Source organism: Alosa pseudoharengus, unplaced genomic scaffold, assembly GCF_046254945.1.
Source record: "Alosa pseudoharengus isolate Yale_2024_CS ecotype anadromous, Long Island Sound unplaced genomic scaffold, YU_APseudo_1.1 YU_APseudo_1.1_scf_19, whole genome shotgun sequence".
Lineage (NCBI taxonomy): Eukaryota > Metazoa > Chordata > Actinopteri > Clupeiformes > Clupeidae > Alosa > Alosa pseudoharengus.
The window spans coordinates 34,722,691-34,749,185 of NW_027468657.1; the positions used below are offsets into that span (position 1 = coordinate 34,722,691).

Genomic DNA, 26,495 nt, shown 5'->3' on the forward strand with positions numbered 1-26,495 from the left:
TCACAGGACCAAAGAGAGGCATCTCAAGTGAACACCACCACAGGGAGACACAAAAAGCCGAGGTGCTGCTAATCTAGGATGTCAGGTAATCCCACCTACCCCAAAACCTTCAGTGTCTGTCTCTACAGCTACCACTCTGAAAATTGCCCGTCACTCTTGTTAATCCCATCTGTCTGTTTAGACAACTGGTAATAACCAATCCTCTGACTGCCTCTGCCTCCACTCACAAATCAAAACGGAGTATTCAACAAACGAGCATGCACACGCACACACGCACACACACACATCTGCTTCACTGTACATGCATACAGTCATTCTCCTTTGAGCCTTTTGTTCTAATAAATGAGAGAGAGAGTGAGAGAGTGGGTGAAGATTTTTGCAGGAGGTATATAGGCGGGAGCAAGATATCTATCAGTAAACAAGGAAGACCAAGAGAACAATGTAACTACTAGATCAGTATTGAAAAAAATGCCAGAGCCCCTTAAATCAAATCATGCATTTTTTTGTTTAAATGATAAAATTGAACTGCACTGCATTGAAACAGTTCATTATTGGTTGATTTAATGTGAGCACTTATATGTTGTATGTAGCCCTCATGTGATGTGTTATCATGTGATGTGTGTGCTTCTGCAGCATTTGCACATCTATCTAAAGAGCCGTATGTAAGTGTAATGTATCAGTGCTGCGAAACACGTCTATTTGCACACCATGTGCATCCCAAGCAACTCACTCATTACAAATGCATTATGGATCAGTCATATGGCCACGTGCCCTAACTCCTACTGTAGGTATAGTATTTAGGCTGGACACCATCTATATTTTAATGCATGTCTTTTCTTTTATACATCTTGCCCTCTCATTTATATCATTCTTTACTTTTATTCATGTGATGCCTCTATTTCTCCATGCTCATCCCCCAATTTTTAGAGGTAATGCAGGGCTCTCTGACAAGAGCTGATGGATCTGCGATGTGCTGCATGAGATGTTCCCAGTCCAGAATAGCAAGCAGAGAGCAGAGGCACACTGTGTCAGAGAGGAGAGATGACGCCAGGGACTCTGAGACACGGACGTATCGATTGGAGCTGAGCAGTGGCGGAGAGGACTGGACAATGGCTCACCCTTGGCTTGTAGAGGAGACTCTGAATAAAACATCAAAGACTCAGAGGGATCTAAGACAGAACACCATGTTCATTTCAAAGATCAGGCTGTGGAAGATGCAGGAAGTAGAAAAAAACATCTAGTGGTGATGAATTATGGGAGTTGTATTCCAAAACTTGATGGAGAAAGTCATTGCATGAATCTTTTATAGACAATCAGAATGCTTTTATGAAGTATTTCTGAAGAAAGAAAATGACTACTTATCTCATTCACATACTACACACTTGCACACAATCTATGTTTTATTAAGCACCTATGTATTATTAAATATTTTAGCTTTTCAACCATCTTCAAATTCATTTGCATGGAATTTCTGATCATGTGAAGGAGAGTTACGCACCCCTGTCAAGCTTGGCTGCCCAAGCTGTGTAGTATTCTGCTCCGGGTCACTCATAAAGACCAGCTTTTACACGAGGATGTTGTACAACACCAACGTACACCAGTTAGCAAACTTTCATCAGTGCCAACTGTGGTGTTGCTGGTGTTGGCAAGGCAAGCCCTCTGGTTGCTAGGTAGTTTGCTGGCTAGCTATACGAAAAGAAACTTTGTTATGTCTCTATTAAAGAAGCTCATGTCTCCTTAGCTGATGGGGAATGCAAATGAGTTCATGCAAGGGCCTGCACATAGGGTTGGCTTACGTGTCTATGTGTCACTTTGAAACTATGCCTTGGCTTGCTTTAGCACTGAGTTCATTATTGCATTAAAGTGATTGGCAAATGTATCATCTGGGGTCACTAAAGACAACCATAAGAATGCTATAATTATAAATATATAAAATTAAAAAGAGAAAAAACCCAAACAATTTTCAAATATTATCAAGACTTGAGGTTAGAGGTTATTGTTTCCAAATGTTCTTTTGTTATTTTTTGCATGCATGTCCAGTAAATCTATTGCTGAGCCTTGCCTGTTGTATCCCCTAGCATGCCCTGGACACTGCTCTTGAACTTAAAGAACTGCCTGGGGAGGGTTTTTTTCCTAGAGAGGTTTCTGAACTTTCTGAAGTGAGTGAATCTGCTTGTGTTTTTTGGACGGTTTAATGTGGCAGGTGGGGAGTGAGTGTGCTATTCCTGTGCCTTACATAAATACAAAGAGCTCACAGTGGTGTAAGAAAGGCTCTAAAACACCACTTAGCCTCCTAACAGGGTCACCCAGGGAGGAGTCCCTCAGCCAGGATGTGGGATGTTGTCAGACCCTAGTGCCACGCAGGCTCACAGAACACACACACACAAACACACACACACACACACACACACACACACACACACACACACACACACACACACACAGACAAACTACAGACACAGACACACGCACACATACAAAATCTTTCTGGAAGACTTCATTTCCTCATTAACTTATCGGGGCAGGGATTCTGCAATACTTGCTAGCCTTATTTTCAGAGCAAACAAACTTGATCTGTTCATCCGCCGATGAGCAGAGAGACAGGGAATGGGAGGCAAGACGGAGAAAAGGGGAAATGAGCTAGCATGGGAAGGAGGATTTGGCAAGGAAACAAAAGGGGGGGAGAGAGAGAGGCAAGGAAGGAGAGCAAAACAACCAGAAAGGCAAAGTGACAGACAAATGTGAAGAGTGAAAATGATGCACTTCATGATATGACTTGAAGTAGGGAGAGAAAAGCAACAGAGGGAGAGGGAGAGAGACATAGTGAGGAGTGCATAAGGAAGAGAGAGAGAGAGAGAGAGAGAGAGAAAGAGAAAAACAACTAAGACATTCCATGGCAGATCCATGGCTGTTCCTAAGTGACGCCCTGCCTGCCTTTCTTCCTACTCTTCCCAATAATCCAGATGTTCTTGGCCTAGTGTTCCAAAAGGGAGTTATGTCAAATGTGTGGAATGTCCCTGAGATAAAATATCAAAATATCACCAGTCAAGTTAATCTTTAGTTAAAAGTTAAACACACAGATATACAAATATAAATAGCATCCAAACACACAAAGAAATGCATCTATCTAACTTATAGACACATATCTCATTTATCTGATACCAAATACCATATAATGAACCTACACATTAGAAAATATATACCGGTATATAAACACAAATTGTAAGCCAAGGGAGATGTGTGATAGCAATTTCAAAACGTTGATACGTTGAGTGTCTGTGTGTGTGTGTGTGTGTGTGTGTGTGTGTGTGTGTGTGTGTGTGTGTGTGTGTGTGTGTGTGTGTGTGTGTGTCAGTCCAACTAGTGACTATGTTAGAGGCAGGGGGTGTTTCCAGCTTGTAGTAAATGTGCACTAATTGGCGACATCCTTGGGGCTTTGATTTGCAGTGGCATGGAGGTGTGTGTGTGTGTGTGTGTGTGTGTGTGTGTGTGTGTGTGTGTGTGTGTGTGTGTTTGGAAGGAGGTGAGGTGAGGGGAGCTACTGTTCTTGAGTATGACAAGTCACATAGCAACAGCTGAGTACTGCACAAATACTTTCCCAACAACATGAATCTAGGTATTAAATGTTTGGTGTGATAATATTTATGTTTTGTATGAAAAAATAACGGTATGTTAAAATATATAATCTGGCATAATTGTTTTCAATTTAAGTGGACAGATGGTACTCTACAAAAAGGATGCGCTTTGGAAGGTTTAAAGCAAGCAGGCTCTGATGAGGTACAATGCACTTTACTAGAGTGCTGGGAAAATAAGGTGATACGTTATCTAAATCAAATGTGTCTTAGAGAGGATAGTGATACAACGGATTAATTATCCAATCCTGTCTGGAAATGAAAACTCCAGTCTTAAAGGTCACTTTCACCATTCCATCTGTTAGTATGAGGAAACGGGGAAGTGCAGGTGCTATATCAGTCCATAATGAGAGAGGGACGCATGCCTTCAAAAGAGCAGGGGGAGGCCAATTCATCACTGTGTCTGTGACAAACCATTTGGAGATGGAGCCTAACTGTGACTGAACCAACCAATCTGTGCAAACCCACTATTCACCCAAAGAAAAAAAATATGAACTCATATTCAGGCGAAAAAGGTCCTTTCATCTGGTACATCAGTGTCATTTGATATCTCTCCTTCTTCCTTCCTTCCTTCCCTATTTCCCTCCTCCTTCAGCAGTCCCATTGTGACCCTCTAATATGTACAACTTCATATAAACTATATGCACAAAGATACACACGAATGTTCTATCAGTCTGGGTGTTACAAGCAGTTTACTGATGCAACTTGTAAACATTGAGCTTTACTAAAAAAAAAAAACAAGTATAAGTAAGTATGTATATATACTCTTTTGATCACGTGAGGGAAATTTGGTCTCTGCTTTTATCCCAATCCGTGAATTAGTGAAACACACACAGCACACAGTGTACACACAGTGAGGTGAAGCACACACTAATCCCAGCGCAGTGAGCTGCCTGCAACAACAGCGGCGCTCAGGGAGCAGTGAGGGGTTAGGTGCCTTGCTCAAGGGCACTTCAGCCACGCCTACTGGTCAGGGTTCGAACCGGCAACCCTCCTGTTACAGGTTCAAAGTGCTAACCACAAGCACCACGGCTGCACAATAGCTGTCATGCAGTTGCTTCAGTGGTACTTCACCCATCAGAGGCCGCATTAACAGTGTATTGAAATGTTATGAAAGACATATGTACTGTGATATATACTGTTACCATAGTTAATGGCAAATTTGACCATGATATTATTTTAGGCCCTACAGCCAAGCCCCAATGTGGTGCCTATGTTCCACATTTCATAGTAAGTCATGTCATGTCATGTGTCCGCAAACATTAGTGTGTTTCTGGTCTTGGTCTCACAGTCTCGATACCCTCTGGTTTTGGTAATGACTTGGTCTCGGTTTAGGTGGTCTTGACTACACCACTGGCTTAATATGATTGGCTTGGCTACACCACTGACTTAATATGATTGGCTTGACTACACCACTGGCTTAATATGATTGGCTTGGCTACTCAGACCTACAGTAAGTCAGCGTTAGCTGCATCAGTCATTAACATTAGCCATATACAGTAACTCACAAAAGTTAGTACACCCCTCACATTTCTGTAAATATTTTATATCTTTTCATGGGACAACACTAAAGAAATGACACTTTGCTACAATGTAAAGTAGTCAGTGTACAGCTTGTATAACAGTGTAAATGTACTGACTCAACACACAGCCATTAATTCAAGTTTAGTAGTGAGTCTGAGGCACTCAAAAAGATATTTGCAAATAAAAAGCCTTGGCTATCAATTAAAAAGCATACCAACATGTTTCGGCCAAGATGGCCTTCCTCAGGGCACGTTTAAAAATGGCTGTCTGTAGACTGCATGTTTTAAATCTGAATGTAGTCACATGACCAGAAAGCACAGGTGATCACATGCACAGGTGTGTCACATTACATAAGGAACATTTACAACACAATAAGATAACATCCACTATTGAAAAAGTTACATACACTATGAAATAACACTGCATTTCATATACTACAACATGTGTACGAAAGTGCAGTTTAGATTGAATGTTTTGAATCTCTATATTTTCATTTCACATTAGTGTTTTACATATTCACACATCAAAATACACTCACATACTACAGTAATTTCCTGTGTATTAGCTGCATTGTGTATAAGCGTCAGGACAGTGTTTTATGGAAGTTAAAATAAACAAAACCACATTAATACCATATTAACTGTGCCTGTGTATTAACCTCAAAGCTGAAGAAATTTAGCAAAATCAATGTATAAGCTGTGGCTAATAGTTGGGAAATTACAGTAGTATAAATACAATGATCAATATAACTAAATGCACATAACAAAATATGCCAATGCAGCCATTAATGTCTAAACTGCTGGCAACAAAAGTGAGTACACCTCTAAGTGAAAATGTCCAAATTGGGCCCAATTAGCCATTTTCCCTCCCCGGTGTCATGTGACTCGTTAGTGTTACAAGGTCTCAGGTGTGAATGGGGAGCAGGTGTGTGTTATCGCTCTCACACTCTCTCATACTGGTTACTGGAAGTTCAACATTCCACCTCATGGCAAAGAACTTTCTGAGGATGTGAAAAAAAGAATTGTTGCTCTACATAAAGATGACCTAGGCTATAAGAACATTATCAACATCCTGAAACTGAGCTGCAGCACAGTGGCCAAGACTATACAGCGGTTTAACTACTTAAAAACATACATAGAGGAAAGAATGCCAGACCTATTACACCATCTGATGACAACAGTGCCCTCAACCTCTCCCTGACAGTGACGGTGCTCTCGGCCTTCCTTGACCTCTGACAGTGTCCTCAATCATTTCCTTTTCCAACCTCTTTCTTTTGTCAGCCTGTTCTGAACTTCAGGAATCCCTAAGTAGTCCACCTGCAGACGTGTGTGTCTTCACTTCAGGAACCAGTTACTCAGCCCAACTCAAGCGTTTTGCTGCAGTCAATGGCAGTCCATTAATGCCTTTGTCTACCAGCGCTTCTCACTCATGGACAAGAGTTAGAGACTCTGGACTAGGATGAAATCATAACTGTATACAGTACGAAGACAAGGCGTTTACATTTTGTGGTATAAAATAAACAAGACAATGCTACACTGATAAAACTTATTATTATACCTTCCAAGATCAGCTACAGTAAATGAAATAGGCCTTTGCAGCCTTGTAATGAGTTATTTTCTCTCACGTAAACACATACACACTCAAGTCATTGGTATGGTATTTCATTGTGTGGTTGCAAATACAGTCTATTTGAAATAAATATTATTGGCCCAACCTACTTCACAAAAGTACAAAGTAACAATGATGGTTCTCGCAGAACTAGGCATAGCTGGGTAAAACAGGTCAATACTCTCCTGGGTGGGACTTCATTTGTGACACCAATGGCCAACTATCCAATAACTGCAAAGGTTATCCAGTGGGTTATCAGAGTTACTAGACTCCTGAGTCAGTATGAGAGACTATTTCACTTTATTTCTGCATGGTATTAGATTGTTGTTTGATGATATACTCAATATACGGGAGGCAGCCGTGGCCTACTGGTTAGCGCTTCGGACTTGTAACCGGTGGGTTGCCGGTTCGAACCCCGACCAGTAGGCACGGCTGAAGTGCCCTTGAGCAAGGCACCTAACCCCTCACTGCTCCCCGAGCGCCGCTGTTGTTGCAGGCAGCTCACTGCACCGGGATTAGTGTGTGCTTCACCTCACTGTGTGTACACTGTGTGCTGAGTGTGTTTCACTAATTCACGGATTGGGATAAATGCAGAGACCAAATTTCCCTCACAGGATCAAAAGAGTATATATACTTATACTTACTTACTTACTCCTTTACTACACCTATAATAGAGATATTACTTATTACACATTGTCAAAGTCAACTGGATGTAAATATCGGGAACATTTTTATTCCCCTGACCGAAGGAGTAGCGCTGTTCCAACCATTACACCAAATGAAAAAGCCACCATTCTTTTCATATGTCCCTAACCAAACCAAACTTCTGGACCAAGGATGACCAAGGAACACTGTGAGGATTTTTCTGTTTGATCATTGTCACCTTTCCTTCACCTTTTTTGTCTTTTGTCTCTTGCTGTCAGAGAAAATCCTGCTCTGCTTTACGCATCACGCATCAGTCCAGTACACATGACCAATTATCAAGCAACAACTGTTTAGGGCGAAGCTTTTTCAAGCACTACAGTGTAGTCTGCTTTTCTTCTCTATGATAAAGAGTCTATTGATTGTTGGTGTGTATTTGTAAGGAGAGTCTCGGCAAGAGCCAACAAATGTTGGATCTTGTTAATGATTCAGATTCCTGGTGCTCTGGAATGACATTTAAAATGGCAAGTGATGACAGATGTCTGTCTAATAAAACAAATCCGTGACAATAAATGGCTGTCTGTTTTTTTGAGTGCAGATCTTCTCCCTCCTGTTAAAGATTACCGATGATCTGCCATCTCTAACCTCAATGCTAATGCAATTATTTTGCCAAGAAATAGTTCTCAGCCTGCAAGTCCACAAAATACTTTCATCAACTCTTTTTACTTTGAAATGTGAGGTCATTGATCTCGGAAAGTTGACAAATGTTCTCTGACTGTTCTGGAACCACATATTTAAATGGGAATAAGGCAAGATGGATTCCAATGGCTTTTAAATGTAAGCAGCATTGTAATGAATGTTAAATGACTCTAATTCATCTGAGAGGTGATCTGTGCCCTGGTCAGTAAGGGCCTCCCCCTGCCAATATCCAGTGATTTATCTCCAATCCTGAAGATTTACAAGAAGACAAATGCAACAGGCAAAGGCAAAACATCATCGCATTCTCAGTAGGAATAACTTGTGGAGATGTACTTATATAGTGATACATTACATCAAAACTTCAAACCTGACTCACAGGTCCAACGCACAATTTATTGTATGGTAGCACCGTTTTAGAATATAAACTTTGCAAATTGTAGATCTCATTACGGAGTCAGATCCAGGGATCTCTTCTTCTGCTTCAGCATCTCTCTCTCTCTCTCTCTCTCTCTCTCTCTCTCTCTCCCCCTCTCTCTCCTCTAATAAATATACCTGTAACCTAGCAACAGTGAGGAATGAGGTTCTTCCCCTCTAGCTCTTGCACAGTGACAGCTAGAGCTCAATAACCAATTGCATGCAGAGGACCCCTTCTCCCCTGGTAGATTCTAGACCAATCAGCCACTGAGACACAGGAAACTGTCTGCCTCCACCTCACTCCCTTCTATCCAGGCCTTGTGCCCCACCCCAAGAGCCAGAGATCATACATGCACACAGGCATGCATCCATCACCATTCTCATCATGGCTACATACTTGGTTGGGCGCTGATCTCATGATAACGGAAATATAAACCAATGGTGTGACCCCTGTTTTGGTCTGGCATTGTAAGCCATATGTGATACAGACAAAGATAAATCACACACTCAACTGTACAAGTGGTCGAGTTGCTACATGAGTCACTCTCCCTTCAAGCTACATATTTAACTGCTTGTAGACATACACTGATAAAAATAAAACAATTAAACCATTTCTAGCCCAATATGACCACTGGTGATTGGAAAATAAGACTGCTGTCAGCCTCTCTGTCAGCCAGTCAGTTTTAAAAACAAATGCTGAGACCCACAGCAGTCTCAGCACAAGCTTGGCCTACTAATCACACCAATTCGATGGCCAGTCATGCCTCACTGTGTTCCTTCATCACCACACAATCTCTCCACTTCTCCACTTCCTCCCCTGCCTCAAAACCAAGACACTTAACCCTTTTATGCTTGATCTGTTCCTCTGATGTAGCTAAAGAAATATTGTATATATCTTCCATTCAAACCTTTAATGATAGCTTTACAGACATTCTAATACACTGTGAGTTCTTGAGTGAGTTGTACTATGTGAGTATTACCCTGGGGTAGAGCTTGTTTGAAACAAAAATAAAAAATAGATATTGATTATGTATTCTTTGCCACTATTGTATACAAGTTGCATATGCATTTTCTTATCTAAAGAGCATGGTATTCTCAGCATGGTAGACTACATTCTGCCTTCTATATAACATTACATTTTGTTTTGGTCAAAATACAGGAGCTGTTTTTAGTAGTATAAATCATATTTTGTTGGCCTTTCACTGTATATTGTCTTTACAAGCATCTTATGTGATGCAAACTATGATAACACATAGTTATCATAGTTTAGAAATACAAACAGCAATAGCATAAGCTGTGCCCTAAACATTTTCATTTCTGCATGAGAAAGAGCTATGACTTATGCTACTTGACTCCAAAGCCAGTATTGCTGTTTATTTTCTCTCTCTCCAACTCTCAAATTTCCTTGAACCTGTCAAAACACTGTTGAATCGCCATGGACAGGAGACAAGGAGAAGACGGGAGAAAAAAAGCCTCCGCCTCATATACCTTTGAATTTTAAGAGGCTTCTCTCCCTACTCTGTCTCTACTCAGCGTCTTGGAGAGAGATGGATCAAAGCTCAAGAAATAAAGGAATACATTGCTTGTTGGGGCAGGGAGGGACTGGAGAAGGCCAGTCTTTTTTTTTTTTTTAAAGATGCATAAAAGTGAAACATCAATTCTGTTGATAATGATTCCAACACCTGCTATTATTACTGTAATACATGATGTGTGATCCTGGAAGATAATGAACACACACAACTGGTAAGGGACATTTGCCTTCACTGCTATCTACACTGGCTATGACTAAACTGTACAATTGTATTCAATTACAGTACATTATCACCATCCAAGATGAACTCATTTAGCAACGGTATAATATCTGCTTTTACTGTATACCTGCAGGCGTAGAATCTCAATGTATTCCAATGTATATCTAAACATAGTTCTTAACCACGTTATTTATTCAACTTGATGGACTTGTAAACATGTCCTGCTGTTCAATAGCTCCTGAAATTTTCCAGGAAGGTCAATAAGAATAAAATACCAGCAATGGAATTTCAGCTTAGCAAAAAAAGAGATGCCAGGCTAGGAGTGAGGGCGCATGACAGCGTCAGGACATGAGAGGAACAAGGGAACAGGTTGAAAAAAGGCCCTTTGTTCACCACTCATCACATACTGAAGGAGAGAGGCAGAGCGCAAAGCCCCTCAGGGAGGGATATTCATGAAAATGTCAAAGTAAAACAGATCAAGTGCACTAAAAGACTCGCAAAGCCACAAAGATTTAAATGGTGTTAAATATTTCGAATGGACAGGTAAGGAATTGTGTAAGGAAAATCATTTTTAAAGAACCACTTTCTGTCACTGAGTTCTCCACAAGGCAATGTCACCAAACAAAGATACAGCATTGTTATGGCTGGATGGATGGATATGGATGGGTAGATAGATAGATAGATAGATAGATAGATAGATAGATAGATAGATACTCTTCCAAGAGTAGAGTGCTAACATTACGGCATGCATGGCCAGAGCAGCAGACAGGGAAGGCGAAAGAACAGAGGAAACGAGGCAAAAGGAAACTGTCACAGAGTCCGAGACAAAAAGCCAAGCTGACAGAAGAGGAGACAGAGGACATCGGACCAGAGCAGAGATGAGGAGACTCAGAGGAAAGAACAGTGCATAGCTGGCAACAGAGAGAGTCAAGACTGTCAAGACTACAAAAAGGTGAAAAAGAAAAAGAATATGAAAGAAAAGGTGAAACAGAGAATGCATGCTCCTCATCCAAGACATAAACAATTTAAAGGCTCCAAAGTATAAATATAATATTTAACATTTGATTCAATGTTCAACCTTAGGCATCCTTCCCATTACTACTGATTTTTTATTATTTTTTATTAAAAAGGCAAAGTTAACTCACAGATTCTTCAACCTAGGTCTTCTCTAGATTTTTTTCAGTCTTAATTTTCATTACCGACATAAACATACAAAATTGGTACTGAATTAGACAAAAGTATTTAATTAGAATACTATCCCTTTGGCTACATGGCTAAACAATGGAATGTTGTGGGGCATGTAGGAAGCGTTAAGTAAACCACTTGTTTTTGTCACTGAGTAGGCTCACTCTGTCTCTCTCTACTTGTCCATTCAGCCTCTGATGTCTAGCAATCACAATACAGCTCCCATGCAGTAATTGACTAGTAAGGACTGAATACTATGTAAGGCATCGGCTGTTTAACAGACTTTTTTTTACGTTTCTTTACACTTATGAAAGGAAACAGAGATGTGGTCATCTTGGTGCTCTTCTCATGTTACAAGGCACTTTTAATAACATTTTGAGTCCAGATAGCGACAACAACAAGCAGCCGCATAAGCTTCCATTGTAATAATTTTGTTTGTTCATGTCTGTGGTGAAAATCTATACAAAATGGAGGGGAATAAAATGATGACTAAGGTTGCCTTCACACTGGGTCCGTTTAACTGGACCATACCCGAACGCCATTACTCCACTCTAGCCCTGACCCAGCTGGTCTCCGTTCATATTACATTTTTGTTTGCGAACCCAGGTCCGTTTATGTCATAAACACAAGCTTCTTTTTACCAATATCCATTATTTACCAATATAAGTGAGTGCGCCCTACAGTAAATCACTTGGTAATCCCATCCTAGACACAGAGAGACTTTCTCTACATGCTTTCCTAAAAACACCCACCCACCAACTTCCATAAGCTCTCTTTCACCAAGAACCCTGCAGTAGGCTAAACTGTGTGAGCAAATTGACCCTGCCTCACAAAGCTGTTCTGCACATTTAGAAAAGAGCTGTAAAAGCATCCTGTCAAAGATTACATCTGATCAGATAACAAGGCAAACCTGGTGATAACAGAACGAGAGAAAGGGACACTTGTATGTGCTATGACAACAGAAGATCTACTAGATACTGCACAGTGCTAGACCTGCTCCAGACAAATGAGAAGGACTGTGATTGGACTGTGATTTAATATCAATCAATTAAAGCCTATTTGGTGCTTTCAGTGGCTAACAGAATGGTTGGCCTTGCTCGCATTTCACCCCTCCCAGTAATGAAAACCAAATGAGATCAGAGTGCCCTGGTTTGACACCTTAACACAGTATCACACAATTTATAAAATGTTTGATGACGCGCACAGCCTTGCTGCAGCCTTGCAGCCTTTTCAGTTAAGTAATAACTGAAGTAAGGCTGAATATTCACTCTGGAGATAAATCTTGTCATCAAGTACATCCAGCTAACAACCAAAACACTATACATTTTACAGTATTCTATGAATACAACTGTATGTTCGAAATATTACCATTGAACTGAAAACCTTTTTGCATACGTATTGTATTTATTTATATATTTGTTTAAGTGGTTGTAGTAAAAATGTGAAATGCAGTCCTGTAAAAACCCAAGGGTCATCATGCCATTTAAAAACATGTATGTTTACATGTAGTCTATGATCTGACCAAATAGTGCCCTCTGTAGAGTAGCCTACTGCTGTGCTTTCTTTCATTTTGCAATTGGCTCACCCTGTTCACAGGCATCCAAAATATAATGTCAAGGATGAAAGTCAAGCACTTTGCCAAAGAAACTACACAATCAAGACTCAATGGATTCATGATAGTCTAGCTGTTGCTAGCTACATCTGTAGACTATAAGCTGTACCAATGTCATTATTTTCCATAGAGCCATGTTATGCAGAAGCTGATTTCTGTGTAAAGAATACACAACTTGATTGATGTACATGTAACTCATAAGGAGACTTACCTCACATTCACATCACAGAGATAAGTAGCTGGGTTCAGGCAGTATTTGGTTATTCAGAGCACCAGTGGAACAACTCTACTACTGTATGACCTTGGTTTAAAAAAGGCCCTTTATATGGAATAAAGCAGTTGTTTTTAGTATTTACATAATCCCAAGCATAATGCCGTAGTATTTATTCTGAAATGTAAATCTGTGAAGCTCTGTACTTATATGAATGACTTCCCATTCATAAGTATTTACATGTAGTTCAATTACATTTACATGCACTTAACATGCACTTGGCTTAACCTTACTGCTCCATAATTATGTCAGTGCCAAACTCAAAATCTGAGGTAATACAGCTTGTAAAGCATTAATCACAGCTAAAGAATAAACACATCAGATTTTAAAACATATACTTACTGTAAATACACACTCGCAAATGGCTTACAATATTATTACCATTGTATATTTCTTTATGCAACTATTGCCTTTACCTATCACTATTGGCCCTCTTGTCTCATATATTCACAACATATGTTAAGAAAGAAATTGAGAGATTTTAGTTCCAGTCTCTCTTCACTCCTCCATCTCTAACATAGACGTAACCAGGGATCCATCCAAAGCTGGTGGGCCACTGGGCATAGTAACATTTTACGTACCCTGGCTCTCTACCGTTGGCGACTACAAGCAAGGGAGAAATCCAAGTTGATTTTTGGCCAGAATTACTTTTTTTCACTTTGTTTAAACCAATGCAATGAAAACACAAAAAAACATTGGCCCCTGCATACGGAAGAAATGGTGTCAGTAGAGCTGCAGTCTCCCAGTGCACATTTGTAAAAACACTTTGAAGGCAGTTTTTCTTTTTTCATTGGCTCAGGAGAGTTATATACAACACAGAAAGCCACAGAAATCCAGGTAAAAAAGATGTCCAGGGTTTAAAGCAAAGATCTTCTAGATTTGTCCTTTTGACATCTGTAGAGCAAGTGTGACAGGATGACAACCGATTCCCCTAAATACTACATATGATTTATAGAACTTTGTAATGTGGATTATGAGGAAGTAAGTATTTTATTTCAAATAAATACATGACTGATTTAAACGTTTTAAGGGATAAAGCCTTATTTCAAATTCTATCAAATTCTAGTCCAACTAAACAGACACATACTGTGTACTGAAAGACAAATTTAACAACGAATCACACAATAAATTCAGAAAAGCAACACTAACCATCAACATAACCTGAGATAATCACAGGGATAGCAAGACTAACTGGTGCAGCTTGTACCATAGCAACAGAAAACAAAAACAAACTACAGTAGGCATAAGGAACTTACATCACTAAACAAGACTGGTGTGATGTTCAGTCACAACTCAACTCTTGGAAAGAGCAAACTAGTGGACCACTTCCAATAAAAAGAATGAATGACAAAACATCAGCTCTGATCCAGGTCTTTCTCCCAAGAGCTTGTAACCCGACACAAATAGGTTTCACCTCAAATTCATACTGGTTATATCTCCTTCCTTTCCATATTTTACCCTTGCCCTTGCTCTTCCCCTCTTTTTTCACCTTGTGCAGTTGTTTGAGCTTTCTCTGGCTTTCTCCACTTCCCCCAGGCATATGTGCCTAGAAGCCAAGTCCTTACTGAACCAGGCTGACAGATACAACTAAATATTTAAGTGCTGGATGGACGCTTTGAGCAGCAGTCTAAACACACTCTCTGTCTCTCTCTCTCTCTCTCTCTCTCTCTCTCTCTCTCTCTCTCTCTAACACAGAGAGACACAGAGACAGAGAAAGAGAGAAGAGAGAGAGATGATATAAGAACGATTCAACCCAGTCATATCTTTAATACTTGCCAGTATGGACATTTGCTGTTTTGTTTTAGTGATATTTTATTCACTAGCAATGAATGCAAAGTGGAAACTAACAACATCTGTGCTAGTGGTACTGCATGATCCTAGACAAAGCATTCATGGCATACTATTTTTTGTTTTTATTTCATTTTCGGTCTACTCTGAAACTACTTCTAAAACATGACAAAACAATGTTTTCCAGGGGATTGCTAATTGTGGTGAACTAATTTTGTATATTCAAAGTTACATAATGGATCACCTTGAAAAAATCACAGTAGGACATCAACCAACTATATCAATATAAACACTCTACATGAATATAGTATAACAATTGTCGATGCCAAATATGCAAACATTTATACCGATCACATCAATGTATCAGTACAAATCCTTACAGATTACCAAACAAGATTTATCAAGATTATTGCACTATGAATTTCTAAACATTCTGATCTGATATGTTCATTGTATTGACTAAAACCCATCACACTCAGGGAAATACTTTACTTCATTTTTGTTAGCTGACTATTCTTATCTATTTGTCCTGCCTTTAAAAGAGAATGGTGCCTAAGCATGACATTCAGTCAGATCTAACGATCCATTCCAGACAGGAGGATCTCTGACTGACAGGAATTCGATGACAGAATCAAAAATGCCACTACAAAGGCATTGGGAGATGAAGAGGGGAAAACAATGCCTCTTAAAGGGCACACGACCAGACAAAACAAGCACAGCTTTAGGACAGAATATAAACCATCATGTCCAGTGATGAGGTGCAGGTATTGATTCATTCCCAAAGCTCCCTTCTTAAAGGCTTGCAGACACGTCTTAAGCCTTCTGAATAAATCAGTCTGGTCCAGTATTATCTTTAATAGAAGGATGAAAAATAGCTATGAGCCATTATGGGTTTTTTCTCAGTCTGTCTAAGTCTACCTAATCACCAAATCAAGCTGTGGGCCTTTTATCTTCAAACAGTAAGAATTAATAATAACCTTAATAAGAAATTGTTTTTTGTTTTTGTTTTTATCGATATAAAGAGTTTGCTTCTAAGGTGAAATACATTACAAACAACAAGTGTTTAACAAGTGCACAACTATCCAAAAAGGTTACATGTATATCCTCCAGCAAACATAAAAAAGTGACACATACAGTATGTTCATAACCATTGCTTTCCAATGTTTCTTGGTTTTCAATCAACCCCCTTTGTGAATACAAATACAAATACAAATACAAATACACCTACAAAAAAGCAATGGCTATCAAAAAGGCAGCATGCGCCAAGCCAGTTCTTTTAGTGTAGATGTATTAGATAAAAAAAACTGGTAGCTTCAGAATTGAGTGATTGCACAGCCAGTCTGGATGTGTCTGGCTGATGTAATCCAATTTGCCAGGTGTTACCAACAAAGTCATCTATTATTCAAACTATCAACAGATTTTCAACCAACTATTTTCCTGTTTAGTGCCATTCCATGTCAGTTCTGACACCGTTCTCAGGGTCCATATTTAACAACACTCTTATTTTGTATGACTTCCTCCCGATCTTGAGCCCGAGCATCTTGATTTTGCGCCAATCAAATATCCGCAGGCAAACGTACTAAATCTATCCCTGTCTCTCTTTGTTTTCCATGTCTGCTTGTCCATCTGTTCCCGCTCTCCATCTCCAGTGTACAAGTTTATCCATTGGCGGCCCCGCTGTCTGTCTGTCTGTTTGTTGATTGTCAGTACCAAATGTCTCTGTTCATTCAAGATCTAGTCCCTTTACTCTCCCCCATGCCTCCTGAGGAACTGTCCCACCATGAAGCCCCACACCGAGGCGGTGCATGCTGCTTTTATGTTGAACTAAATCTCTCAGTAATGCCTTTCATTTCATGTTTCCAGTCTGTCCCTGTCCTTTCAGACCACATCATTCAGGTGTGTGAGTATCTTGACTGAGAAATGATGAAAGCCCAATGAAAGCCAGTGAGAGGGACGCGGAGGGAAAGATGCTCAGAGGCCTGCTGCTGCTTCACAAACAGTGGGACACTTCCTCTCTCTCCTCGGCTTTCAGTAACTAGATACTCCTCTGCTCTCCCAGTGTTTCCAGTCTCTCCAATCCTCCCATTACACCCTCCCAACCAAGAAACCCATCCTTTACCCAGAAGTCCCATCTGTGGCTGGCAAGCAAAGGGGCTCACCAGCTTAGACATCAAACAGTCCCCAGTCCACCCTGGGGCTACAAGGCCGAGGGAGAAGAGCGACGCTGAGGCAGCAGCCGGCCAGGCAGCCGGCCAAGGGCCAGCCATCGGGGCTTCCACAGGCTCTCGCCTTCAATTATTCGATTAAAGAGGAGAGGGAGTTTGCCATGATGTCCAACACACTCTGAGCGACAAGACAAGAGAGGGCGAATAAAAGGAAGTGGCCACAGCGATGGGATCACCATGGGGTTTCACATATCTGATTGCACAGAGAGATGTGAAGGCAGCTATCCTAGGGAAATGTAACATTCCCCTCCTTCAAAGAGCAGGAAACAGAAGCCAGACCATAATAACACTGACACTCCCGCATTCTCATCAGCACATAAACACGTTCAAATGCAGCTCAGTGATGGAAGATGCAAGTGCTCTCATCTAAGTGTCAACAGAACAAGAAGACCGTTCTGCACACAAGCATTACTGTAAAGCATGCCGTTGCCATAGTTACGGGAAGGATGACAGGGTCACAGGGTGATGCGGAGTGTTCTTCTCACAGCCAGACCACCTAGGACCACCAGGCTGCTCATTACTTTCAATTACAATGATATTTCTAGGCACACAGGGATATGTTCATCTGGTCATTTACTCTTCATTAGGATCACTAATGACCTGGGGATTTGGGCCTTCACACCCCTATCTGTTCCCCCCTCCTCCACATGAATATATATTATACATGCACCATGTGTACGTCTCTCACACAACTAGAGCGCTCAGATAACACACTGCTCACACTGCTTCAGGGTACAATGTGTAATGTGCAGACATACAGGATAAAAGCCACTGATGTGTTCACACACACACACACACTCACACACACACACACACACACAATTACACTTCACTTTGAGGTACATTGTGACAAGGTCTGTAGCAAAAGGCCTGGAGCTACTCTATGATTAACCTGTTTACCTCTCTCAACTCATCCCTCCAACACATTTTAATGAGCGAAGCAATGTAGCCTCGTTCATCTTCTCCTCTGATGGCCTTCACCACACTCATGCCGCACACCTCCCTTGTATTTTTCTTCGAAAGTCTCCAACAGGTTATTTATATCTGCGCCGAAGGAGAGGTGGAAAAGGGCTGCTCTCTCCGCCACTATCGGCTTTGAATGCCAGCTGCGCGCCCAGACAAAGGCACTGTGATGGTGGAGCTCTCTCACATTAAAAATCCAAGGCCACATCCCTTACAGACCAGAGAACCTGTATCAAACATAAACCTCCCTTACAGACCAGAGGACCTGTATCAAACATAAACCTCCCTTACAGACCAGAAGACCTGTATCAAACATAAACCAGCATTATCTTAGGAGCCGAGTCAATCACCCAAGTAAATGAACATTCAAAATTATGAAACCTCTCACAGTTAAGGGCCGGTCTGAAGTTTTGGGCTTCTGTGTTACAGTGAATATACAACTGTATCAATAATGCAATAAGCCAATTTGAACTTAATAGACCGCAACAGTCCCGCTGCTGATTCCGGAAGTAAGAATTCAATACAATTTCTCCATTGACAACTGGAGTATAAGCCATAAAATCGTAACCGGCCATGGTAGACTTAAAGCCAGCTATGACATGACTAAGTGATTGCACATGCTCATATTGAGGCCAAAAGTTAATGGGGCATCAACCTTGATTTGAAAAAAAAATACTTTATTAGCGATTTAATGGAAAAGTACTACACTACCCAAAATCCTAACGTGTAAAAGCCGGTAAAAGCAAATCCCTTGATTGGTAGAGAACGCCGTTGCCATGGAAATGTTTATGCCACTGTTACCGCGCCTGTCGTCTTGTTACTCACTGGAATCAAGATGGATACCGAGGCTGTCAGAACCGATGTGTGCCCATCCGATAAAAATTGTTCTCATCTTGAAAGTTGAACTCAATGGAAACGGTAGGAAGTTAGTCATCTTCTTGTGTGTGATTAAAATGGAAGCATGTTAAACGATCGTTAGGCTGTAAATGTTCGAAATGTGTAAGTTTGAAAAGGCTAATGGGATAGTTTCACTCGGAAATTAAAATATGTACAAAAATATGTTTTTTTCTGTTTTTTTGCTCGAAATGATATGTTGTAAGATTAAAGTAGGGTTGCAAAGGGGCAAAACATTTCCAGAAACTTTCCATGGGAAGTTAAAGGGACACCAGGCAAGCCTGATGCTTTTTCTCTACGAAACTCCCCCTCGCTCGGTCTGAAGCTCTTTTCTTTTTCTTTGCGTCTTCCGTCAAGGGTTTTCGCTGCTTCTTCGCCGGCTCTGCCATTATACACACGTTTGCAATAATCTCTAGCGTTTCGTTAGCCTGCCTCTGTGCTGTAAACTGATCCTGCTTCGGTCGGCGGGTAGGATACACCGAACTTGCAAGTGGGATATTCTTCCTACAGGCAGTAAGGGCGGGCGAGAAAGCCTTCATTCGCCCCGTAATGAGTCATTTAACCATATACCGACTTACGAAGATGATTAATTAACACAAAAACGTTGCCTGGTGTCCCTTTAAGCTGGGGAATTTTGGAAATATTCCAAATTGGAAACTTTCATGGAATTAAAGGAAATTATGGGAATTAATGGGAATTTACGGGAATTAACTGGAAATTGTGGGTAATTCATAGAAACTGTTTCATATACAAACATTAACATTTTATTTCGTAATAAGCAATATGATATGTTTGTTCGTATTTTCACTTAGCGAAGCATACAAAGCTGGCTAGCATTCACAGATAATGATAACACAGATTGAAATCATACATTGCGCCGATGTATTTGTTTTTAATCATCAACGAACACCACTAACCAATCTTGTTGGTTCTATCTTTGTGTTGTTTGGATGTGCAGACATGCACCTTAGTGTACCTCAGGATGCATCCATGCCCAGCTGTCAGACCCATGACAAATGGCATGGAAAATGAGTAGCAGTATCAGTAATCCAATAGCTCCAGCACACAGAAAGAGTAATTAAATAGCCTCATTAGGTCACATATTTGATTATGTGCAACTCTGCCCAGTGTATAATAATGACTCCCATCTCTGTGGAGACAGACAGCGAGGGTGCTGACCAATGTGTTCAAGGAAAGACAGACAGACAGACAGACAGAAAGAAAGAAAGAAAGAAAGAAAGAAAGAAAGACAGACAGACAGACAGAAAGAAAGAAAGAAAGAAAGAAAGAAAGAAAGAAAGACAGACAGACAGACAGAAAGAAAGACAGAAAGATGAATGGGCTGGTAGAGATGTGGCAGCCATTGATCCTATTTATGTTCCCATTATACATTAGTTTCTCTGAGCATTACATTAAAACGCTTGCAGATGATTGTGCACTGTATCAGCTGGACAAGCTCCTGCCTGTAACAGACCTGCATACACTATGCAACAGCAACTCTTATGCTCAAAGCAGTAATGAAACCCATGGATGCCGCACACACGGTCAGAAATCAGTTCTTCTTTCATGTGGAATACTGAGGTCATCTAGCTGTGTTTGCCCAGGCAGGGGCATATCTGGGCATGATAGTGTTGTACAGCAAAGCTGGCATGCTGTTGTTCTAAATCCTGATAAGGATATCAATATGTCAATGCAAATGGGTGGTGAAGCAAGCAGTCAGACAAACTGGGCTTTACTCCAGCAGTTATGATGAGAAGGCAGGGAGCTTAACAAGCCTGGATCTTAAGATGTGGTTCACTGATTTTTATATCAATAAAAGTGCTTAAGGTCAGTAACAAAACCAATTATGAAATGATGATCAGACACACATTTAGATACTTATTTGGCTTTAAGTGGTGGTACACATCAGTGAGTGGCATACAGCAGAGATATGACAAAATAGAGGAAGGAGTCCAAATCCTCCATGAAGCAATATCTCTGTGTTTGTATCTCATCTCAATGTTAGGCCTGTTGCCTCCTTCCCCCACAAGCAGACAATGCATGCTGTTAACAGGAGGTAATCACACCACTGACATGACAAGCTGGGATCGTGTGAGAAGTGTCATATGCTTCACTGCATGTGCATACAAATTCATACATGCACTTGCATGCATGCACACGCACAGGCACACGCACAGACACACACACACACACGCGCGCACACACACGCGCACACACACACACGCGCACACACACACACACACACACACACACACACACACACACACACACACACACACGCACACACGCACACACACACACACACACACCTATCTGGACAAACATGCTCAGCTCAGAAAAACAACTTCAGACAGCTTGTGCATTGCCTGAGAAGGTGTTAAGTCTCTGAGAGTGAAAATTCATGTGCACCTTTCATTAATGCCTGACACCTTGTGAGAACACACACAAATATGCTTAGACTTCTCATTTATTGACTATGTAAGTCTGGAGGGTGAACTGCATCATCGGTGACTATTACTAATTTAACTTCATAACATAATTCATTCAATGACTGATATTTCAGCACATTGCATATATCATCACTGCAACTACAATCACGTCATCAGTAATAGAGTCTGTTTATGGGGTCGGAAGTAAAAAAAAATTCTTTAACTTTATGAGTAATCCCACCTAGATAAGATTATATGAGTAATCCCACCGAGTTAACAATGTGTTAACAATGTCACTATTTTGTCCACAATGTCCTCTCTTGTTTGGTTTTACTATCTTAAGTGTGATATGTATCTCACAGAATTGCAGCACTAGTCCTGACATCTGTAATATTGCAAACAACAAAACAACAAAGGTTGTGAAGAGAAGGGGAAGCTTTTATATTTCACACCTGGAAAGATTTTACCAGCTGAGAGGGTAGTGGCACCCCACACTTGTCATTCCGTACAGTGAGCAAGGTGTGTGTGTGTGTGTGTGTGTGCGTGTGTGTGTGTTGTGTGTGTGTGTGTGTTGTGTGTGCGTGTGTGTGTGTGTGCACGTGTGTGTAAGTGTGTGTGTGTGTGTGTGTGTGTGTGTGTGTGTGTGTGTGTGTGTGTGTGTGTGTGTGTGCGTGCATGTGTGCATATGTGTGTGCAACTGAGAGTCACATGCAAACATAACACATACATACAGGTACATGCAAGGTATTGCTATTGTGCCATGTTCACAACACACCATGGCTTATCTCTGCCTATGTGGGCACACACGCAAGTTGACCAACGTTCACAATGGACACCTCTGCAGAGTAACATCATATCCAACACTGAACACGGTGTGTTTCAGATGTGTCTACAATTACCATACACAGTGCATCGCACGCATCCCATTAGCATGTCACTAAAGTGGTCACTACTATTCAGCATCCTAATTGAGCTATAAATAATCAAACTAGAGTGGATCCTTAGTGGGCCAACTGAAGTCAAATACTTAATTTCCCTGAGACAAGACTTTAAATTCCCTATAATTTTCCACATCGATTCCTAATTGATTAGCCCAGTGCTTGTGGAGCAGAGAATGTCGCCTTGGTGGTTACTTTTGTGCAACACTGTATTATTGTTGATAAAGCACAATCACAACCATAAATCACCTTGGCTTGACTCTTCATCAGCAGGAGTCCCTGAGGGAAAATGCTGAGACACCATCATGCACATATGCATGCTGTTACACACACAACAATCCTGGTTGAGGGGGATGTGTGGGTGCTTTAACACCCCCCAATTTCACTAAAACATTCTTCTATCCCCTCACTAAAATATGTGAAAATTGAATAGGAGTTCAATACCTGACAACGCAGATGCTGCTCAAATTAAACTAAAGAAACCACAGCAAATTCATCAAAGTCCATTAAACCTGCCAGCACATGCAAAGGACGGGTTTCTGCCGATTAGACCCAATCAGAGAAGAGCTAGTTGGTAATGTAGAATTTAGTACTGTTGCAATGTTGTCTTCCTTAGTAAAGTCAGCTAACATTAACCATAGAGGATATAAAATGAAACAAGGTGGACAGCTAAGTCAATGCCATGTGCAAGCTAGTTTGTCAGATAAGGCTTGCACACGGCATCTGACTTAGGTGGATACCAATGGTATCAGAGATAATGATAATAATATTTTGATTATTGTTGTTGTATGTTTTGTAACTCAGGGCATTGCTGTAAAAAAGCTTGATGCTTAGTCAATTTCTCCCTGAATAAAAAACAGTTGATGATGATGATGATGATGATCAGGCGCGCCTGCAGGTGTACGTCCGTACGCACTGTGCGTACCATCAGGCTACTCAACAGCGAGAGAAAATTTCCCTTGTGTGTGTATTCACACCAAATTGGCCCACCATACCTTCCCAACTATGGACAGTAACAGTATCCCATTAACTGCATGCCATCAGGCTACAATTTACAATTTTCTATTACATAAAGTTATCAAAATTAACGCGCACACATTTTGTTTGAGCAGGAGATAGAGAATACGCACGCAGGCATGCGTGGCTACTTGTTGTTTTCTTTTACTCGGCTATCTATATGATTATCAGCACACAATATTGAGCTAATTCACTAACTCAATACTCATCATGGATATCACAAGTTTAAACAATGAAAACAGAAAGGATGGATGCAGCAAGATGGGCAAGAACAAGGTAGGCAATTGCTTGTCAGAACATTAGACTGCACGTCACGGTAAGCTAGAACAAAACTAAAGGTAACTTTAGCCTGTATAGGGCTGTATCAAGTTGTCCAAATGAATAGGTCATTGTAGAAGTTGTTGTATTATTGCATGTGAATGTTGCTATGCTATGTAAGCTACTTTTTTGCTGACCAATGCACGGACCTAAAACCGGGAAACGGACAAATATTGTCCACGCGTGAAAAAACTGTTTGCGGAGGGGGGGAGGTTGGGTAGTGATGGATGTGCGTACCATAGCATTAATTCCTGCAGGCGCCCCGGATGATGATGATCTAACATAGATAGCAGTGTGATTGCTCACTAACAAGTTAATGTCGGCTTTTGGACCAGCTCTTGCAGAACTTGTTTGCATGGCCCAATCAAGCTATACCACCCAATCAAGCTAGCCAACCAGTGTTAGAGCTGGATCAGTAGGCCTACATTATCTCTTGCTATATTTTCATCTGTCCCCTTTTTCCATTTTGCTCCCAATTTCCTATTTTGTTAAAGTATGTATGTCAGAATGTAAGAATGAATTTATCATATGAGTGAAACACAAAACATCATTTACGTCTAGCTCTTTATAGGCTATTTAGAATAAAAAAAGAAGCACTAAAACTCAGCACTTATATTAGACATGTTACACTAGTAAGTGTACAAAATTTGGAGTAAAATTAGCCCAATAAAGATTTTGCTTTTTTAATATCAAATGTTCACTGACCACTTTCAACAACCACCACACTAACAGACACAAATGTTAAATGTCAACTTGTATATGCAGTAGGCTATGTACAGCCTATGCATCATGCACACTTCATCTGTCGCTACACATGATTTGTGCTGAGGTCCAGCACAAACATAATTGGAGAGAAAAGATGGACTTCATAGTCTCAGCACCTGGATCTACCTAACTATTCACTGCTTCCACTAATGATATTATGGCACTTTGGGAAAGCTGTTGTTATGTAAGAACAAAATTAATTAGCAACTAACACAGCCAATTAGCAAGTAGACACACATCATCACTCATGCATCACAGATTGACACAAAGAATTGTACGCACGACATCAAGCAAACTCAAAAGGGTGTTCCACTCTGGTGAGTGTAAGCTATGTGTGCGAGGCTCAGCAAGGCATGAAGGCTAACCTACCTAGTTGTGACCAGAAGGGCGACTATGGCAAAACATTTTATTTTTCTAAACAAAGTCCGGGAGAAAGCCAATAGGAATGATTGACAGCCACCACTTACTCCACTTCTGCTTTCTGGACGATTTAAACACTCCTTGCCCTACGTCACAAACACCACCATTGTAAAGCATCCCACCTCCTCCAAATGATCCTCCATTTCAATAGCAATGTTTAGGGTTGGGTATCGTTTGGGTTTTATCCGATACCGGTGCTAAATCGATACTTTTAAAACGGTGCCGGTGCCAAAACAGTGCCTGAACCGGTACTTTGTTTTTAAAATGTTTTAAATTAAAATGGTCTAAAGCATGAATTGCTTTTTTTTTATTGATAAGACAAATTTGAACATGAAATTGAACTGTTATATTCAATTTACTATCAATATCTCATTGCTCCTACGAATAATACATTTAAACGTTAAAACAGCTTGCCATGCATGCAGTGTTGCGCGGGTTTGGTCACAAGCGGCCCGCGGTCGCCCGATATTTTAATCAACCCGACCGCAACTTGGACCGCGAATATTAATTAGGACAAAATTATACCCGACCCGCGAATTCAACCCGCTTATTTACAAAATGTGTGCTTTTGGTTATAGGCTGCATGCAGTGTGACAGTAGGCCATTTCTGTAAAAACAAACTAATTTATTTACGAAACTTGATGCAGTAGAACTACACGCAGTAAGCATGCAGGACATAATGTTTGCGCAGGAGAAAGAATGAGAATAAGAGCGCAAGCACGCACGCAACACACAAAGGATAAGAACACTAGGATAAGATTTGAAGGCCATGGACATACATCTTTCTTTCGAAAACAGAAATGGTGAGGCGAGGTAGGCAAGAGAGATACATTGCTGGTCAAAACGTTAGCGTAAGAACTGGTTTATAATGCTGAATGAAACACAAAGCTTTACTAAAGCACATCCACTGTTTAAAGTCACAAACACAACGAACTAAGGTAACTTTTATGCATGCGCGAACCTATACATACCGGTAGATATGGCTGTGTAGTCTGTGCCATAACATTTATTCCTGCAGGCTGCCCGTTTTGGCTGTCATACTTTTAAATGGCTTCGCAAGAAGTAGGCCTAGACCATAACCATAGCCTATATCGCTTTTCCTGAAGGGGTGTCTTTATTATTTTAACTCGCGTCTTGTTTCTTTACTGTTGACTTTACTGTATTGATGCTTTACTGTATTGATGCTAGCTTTCTCGTGATATTTTAAGTAGGCCTATTTGTAGAAAATATATATTTAATTAATTTTAACTGACCCGCCCGCAAATGACCCGAATATCATTAAAATATTTTGTTTATGACTCATAACCGCGGGTGACCGCGGTCATCCGCGGGCGACCGCTTAATTTCGGGCAGACCGCGCAACACTGATGCACACACAATGGTGAGCTCTGCTTTCAAGT

General features: G+C 40.7%; 1 protein-coding gene across 1 annotated transcript in view; it reads right to left on the bottom strand.

The window, feature by feature from the left end:
• The window catches only part of LOC143132804 (A disintegrin and metalloproteinase with thrombospondin motifs 2), a 122,639-nt gene that overhangs the window by 74,669 nt on the left and 21,475 nt on the right, over positions 1-26,495 (bottom strand). The gene's annotated exons all lie outside the window — the stretch shown is intronic.